Genomic DNA, 6,000 nt, shown 5'->3' with positions numbered 1-6,000 from the left:
GGGGCGTGGTCAGCTGCAGCTCACAGAATCAGCCCTTGCAAAAAACAGGGCTGGAAAGAGCAAATAGAGCGAAATGAGGCATGGCTAAAATGCAGGATCTGTTTGGTATTTTGAAAAAAAAAACTATTTATATACTTTATATAGGTATGGCTAGTGCTGCGTACCGGTACGCCGAACCGGTACTGGACTTGTAAAAAGTTTCGGTTCAAGTCCGGTTAAAACCGGAACGTCGGGAACCGGTACTTGGACTCGCAAAAAAAACTAGCACTTACGTATATCCTGGTGTGTGTGGTTATTTAAACATCCCTGATAAATGTTATTCAGCGTCAATAAATGAGTGCTAATCCCAGTGTGCTCAGTGTACAATATCACATGTCATTTCACCTTCGATTCACGGTTTGAAAACGTAGCATTTCAACACATGCTAATGCTAACCGGAAGTGAAGAATGTTCAGAATAAAGTATTAAGTTAATAGTGTGAACTTCCGTTTTTTCAGAATAAAACTGATTTAAATTAAAAGTGTATTTAATTCAAAATTACGCCATATCAACATTGATTTTAATTTCTAACAGTATGTATGTACATCACTAGTATGTAGTATGTACTGTATATGTACACATGTAGAGTTGTAAAAAAACATGGTGTACAGACAGTACAGTACGCTCTGACTGTACAGTCACTACAGTGTATACTGTATAGTAGGTTTGTATCAGTGGTATGCGTATAGTCTACTCCAGTGGTTCCCAAACTTTTGTGCCCAAGGCACACAAAGGACAAGTACAAATCTCAAGGCACACCTATTGTGCAAAATAGCCCTTATAACACGTTATCACTCTTATCATGTAAAATATCTGTAAATGTGCATAAGTATTTACTAATGCCAATAAAATGTGACAAAGACAACTATATTACGAAATATTTCAGAAATTAATTTGAAACTTTATCAATTAGGCTTCATCAAAGCAGCAACACACTCATTTAAACCAGACAGGTCACAAAATTAAAAATGAGGCAAAGGAAACAGCACAGAGAACTGTCAATGCAAGGAAGCTGCATTGTCCATGGTCCTGAACTACAAATTATAAATTATAAATTATAAATGTTTACTTTAAAAAAAGTTATAATTACACTACTTCGTTACTATCTACATAAAGTAACTCGTTACTTTACTCGCCGAGCACGTACGAACTGCGCATGTGTGAGTGGCAATAACTTTCCTTACCAGCAGGCAGCGGTCGTGTGTATTTGTCATTCAAAACAGGCAACAACCGGAAGACATAGAAGAAGAGGGACCTTCACCAGGCTCATGACCAGGGATAGGATTCCAGATAGTCGTGCGGACGGAGTGGAATGGCGTCTTGAGTCCTGGAGAAGAGGATATGGAAAGTGCATCTGAAGGAGAAGGAGGATGGAATGAAGTAAGGAAAAAGACTTCAAGAAAGAAGATAGACATGTCAAGTGACAGTCTTAGTGAATCTGATTCACGGAATGAGTTGAAGAGAGTAAGAAAGAATGAGAATGAAGATTGGAAAGTGATTGTGGAGTTTGGTGAGCAAACCGCAGCTAAGCTACATCCAGTGGCCCTGACTAAAGCAATTCACAAAGAAATTGGATCGATAAAGCAAGCAAGATTCCTGAGCAAAGGACGGATGTTGATTGAATTGATGAATGCAAAACAGCAGGAAAAGTTACTGAAAATGAAAGACCCTGAATGAAGGTTCGAAATGAAATGCCATGTTCCTGGAGCAATCGGAAAATAGCTTGGAGTTATCAGTGGAGTTCCCATATAAATCGGCATAGAAGAGCTCAAGAAAGAAATTAAAGGGGGGAAAAAGTGTCTGTAGCTAAGCGTCTTCCTACTAGGTATCAGGGGTAAGATAGTGGATAGTTGTCTGTTCTTCTTCAGTTTGAAGAAAGAAACAATTCAACAGAAGATAATGATCGGTTGCATGAGCTTTCCAGTAAGAGAATTCATCCCTAAACCTCTGCGGTGCTTTAAATGCCAAGGTTTGGGCATGTGGCAGACAAGTGCAAAGCAACTAAGCCCAGGTGTCCAACATGTGCGGGGGGAACATGAATATGGTAGTTGTTGCTGCAGGTGCTAAGGTGAAATGTTGTAACTGTGGTGGGGAACATAGTGCTGCGTATCAGGGCTGCGAAGTGCAGAAAAAGGCCAAGGAGGTGCAGAGATTCAAAGTGCAAAATAAAGTCTCATATGCTGAAGCAACAGAAAAGGTTTCCCTAAACATAGCTAGGAAATCCCAAGTAGCAACAAGTATATTCTCTTCAAAAGATTTTCCCAAACTCACACAGGCAAAGGAAAGCTTCACAAAGTGTTCACATACATGTGTGATAGGAGAGGATGCATTGATTGTTAATAAGTACAAATTTGTGGCCTTTATTGGGAAAGTGGTGAATGTGCTTTGCAACAAACAAAAAAGAGGTCAAGACTGAAAACAACAGTGGAAGCAGCAGGTGCATTTTTGGGGATAAAGGATATAACCGTTGAAATGATGCATGATATGCTAGCCCCCAATAATGATGATTCACAGATTAGTGAGTAGATGAATGGTTTTTCTCATTCTGCAGTGGAATGCTAGAAGCCTTATTGCAAATGGACAAGAATTCAAGACTTATATATATCAGTTAAAAGAAAAACCAGATGTTATTTGTATTCAAGAAACATGGCTGAAGACTCATTTGGACTTCATAATTGGGGGATATACTGCTATAGAACAAGATAGAAATGATGGCCAGGGAGGGGGATGTGCAATCTTATCAGAGAAGTAATGTCTTATAGTAGGCTAACATTTAAGAACAGTCATGATTTAGAAATAGTGGGTGTAGAAGTTTGGATTAATAAAAGGAAAATTAGTGTCCTGAATTTTTATAATCCATGTAATAAACTCAAAATAGAGGAATTAGACAGTCTTTTGCCAAGGAAATGAAATACTATGGTGTGGTGATTTTAATGCACATAATACAATGTGGGGAGGGAGATCAACAGATTACAAACGGACAGGTGGTGGAAGACTTAATGGAGGCAAAGGAATTTGTTTGTTTAAATAATGGGCAAGGTACAAGACTCAATTTTAGAGATGGAACAGAGTCTGCGATCGACCTAACTCTTGTAACAAGTGAATTAGCTTCGGGTAGCAGTTGGGAAGTATTGGCAAATAACAGTATTGGGAGTGATCATCTTCCGATTATTAATCAAGTTTGATATTAGTAATGTGGTGGAGCTAGATGGTATCATGAGATGGACCTTTTCTAAAGCAAATTGGGAGATGTTTGCTAAATTGTTGGATAAAGAATTTGATGCAGATTGATATGGCAGGAAGTATTGATGAAATAAATGAACAATTTACTTCAAATATAATTAAAAGCGCTAATCAAACTATTGGGAATAAAACTGGTAAACTTAGTAAATGTGTTAAGATGGTACCGTGGTGGAACAAATAATGTAATGATGCAATTCGAAACAAAATCAGGCTGTTTGGAAAGCTAAGAAAGACACATTCATTACACAATTTATTAGAATATAAAAAGGCACAGGCTCAGGTAAGGAACATTGTGTTAAAAGAGCAAAAAGGGAGTGTTGGAGAGGATTCTGTTCAAGTATTGGGAGAACTACACCATTAGATAAAGTATGGGGAATGGTTAAGAAGATGAGGGGAATAAGACAGCAGAGTAACCTGCCAGTGTTAGAGAATGGAGGGGAAATTGCCACCGGTGCTATGGATGGAGAAAGGCAGAAATTCTAGCTAAGAATTTTGTCAAAGTTCATTCTTCGGAAAATTTGACAGAAGAAGGTAAGATCAGGAGGCAGGAAGTGTTAGATGAACATCCTAATGTATATGAAGATAGACATTCGTCGCAGAGTGTTGTAAATATACTTTTTTCTATTCAAGAGGTGAGAAGAGCATTAAGTAAGTGTAAAATGACTGCTCCTGGGAAAGATAATGTATGCTATATAATGTTGACCAAATTAAGTGATTTTGCATTAGAAAAGCTGCTGGAGATGTACAATAAGATTTGGGAGAAAGGGAAGCTGCCAATAATATGGAAAGAGTCTGTCATTATTCCTATTAGAAAACCTGGGAAAGATCCAACCAGTCCAGGCAGTTATAGACCTATAGCTCTGACATCGCACTTGTGGTAAAGTTATGGAAAGAATGATAACAGAAAGGCTGACATACTACATTGAGAAAAATGAACTAATGACTCCTTATCAGAGTGGGTTTAGAAGAGGGCGGAGTACTTTAGATCCATTGCTGTGCCTGGAGTCTGAAGTAAGGAAAGCACAAGTGAATAAGGAGTGTGTTGTAACTGTATTCTTTGATGTGGAAAAAGCTTAGAATGATGGAAGGAAGGATTATTAATTCAAAATGGACATTATGGGTCTGGGAGGTAATGTATATAATTGGATTATGGATTTTTTGTTTGGCCGTGCCATCAGAGTCCGAGTTGGCAATTCATATTCTCGAAGGCATGACGTTGAAAAATGGAACCCCCGCAGGGGAGTGGTAATTAGTCCTCTTTTGTTTTCTATCATGATAAATGATATATACACACAAGTAGGATCTGATATTGGTAAGTCACTTTTTGCAGATGATGGAGCTATTTGGAAAAGGGGCAGAAATGTAAAATATATTGTAGCTAAGATTCAGGAAGCCATTACGGAAATTGAAAGCTGGTCTCTGACATGGGGGTTTAGATTGTCGGTGGAAAAACTGAAACTTTATTTTTTACGAGGAAAAGGATAAGTGAGGAGGTTAGGTTAAAACTTTATGGACAAGATCTAAAGAAAGTGAAGACATTTACATTTCTGGGAATATGGTTGGACGAGAGAGTCACATGGAGTACGCACATTGATAAAGTAGTGGATAAATGTAAAAGGGTTTTAAATGTTATGAGGTGCTTGGCAGGCACTAAGTGGGGGGGCTGATAAAGCTGCTTTGAGGAACGTATACACAGCCTTAATAAGATCAGCCATAGAATACGGACTAATAGTGTATGGTTCAGCTGCATATTCTTCTCTTCAAAAATTAGATAGAGTCCAGGCACAAGCACTAAGGATATGCTGTGGGGCAGTCAGATCTACACCAGTGTCTGCACTTCAGGTAGAGGTCGGAGAAAATACCAATTTCTTTGAGGAGAAAACAGTTAATTGTTCATTACTGGGCAAATCTTCAGGGCCATAAAGATACTCACCCTACCAAACAAACTGTACAAACAAGTTGGGAAAGTAACAAAATAAAAAAAGAAAGTTTTTGTGTTTGTGTTTCGGAAATATGTAAGGAATTCAAAGTTAAAGAATGGAGTATTAGTCCGACGGTGGTGTTATCAGCTGTTCCACCATGGTTGCTACCTCAACCTATAGTAGATTTATCACTATTGAAACGGTTACATTCAATGAAAAACAAAATCAATGTACAGGCTTATGTGAACACTGTTCTACATGAACAATATGGGCAGTTTATACAAATATTTACTGATGGATCCAAAGATCCAGAAAATGGTCTAACTAGTTGTGCATTTTATGTTCCTGAATTAAAAGTAAAGTGGGAAAGCGTACGAGTGATCACATTGCAGTATATACAGTAGAGATGATGGCTATCTCACTAGCACTTCAGTGGGTAGAGGAAATACAGCCAATGCGAGTGGTCATTTGCTCTGACTCCAGTGCAGCTCTGGAGAGCATAAACAACTTCTCTTCAGAATGTCGTCAGGAATATTTTACATGAAATTTTACACATCATGTTTAGGTTAGTTCATCTGGGAATTGTTGTTCAATTTGTGTGGGTTCCAGCGCATGTGGGTATTAGAGGGAATGAAGTAATGGATCAACTGGCAAAATGTGGTTTGAAAGCAAACCAGATTGATATAATTGTACCCATCAGTCGATCAGAAGTCAAATCTGTTACAAAAGTGGTTATCAAGCAACAATGGCAAAAAACTATGGGACAGTAACATCAAAGGAAGACATTTATACCAGA

The sequence above is a fragment of the Gymnodraco acuticeps genome, unplaced genomic scaffold (assembly GCF_902827175.1).
Source record: "Gymnodraco acuticeps unplaced genomic scaffold, fGymAcu1.1, whole genome shotgun sequence".
Taxonomy (NCBI): domain Eukaryota; kingdom Metazoa; phylum Chordata; class Actinopteri; order Perciformes; family Bathydraconidae; genus Gymnodraco; species Gymnodraco acuticeps.
The sequence above is the reverse complement of the archived record's forward strand: the minus strand, read 5'-3'. Positions refer to the sequence as shown.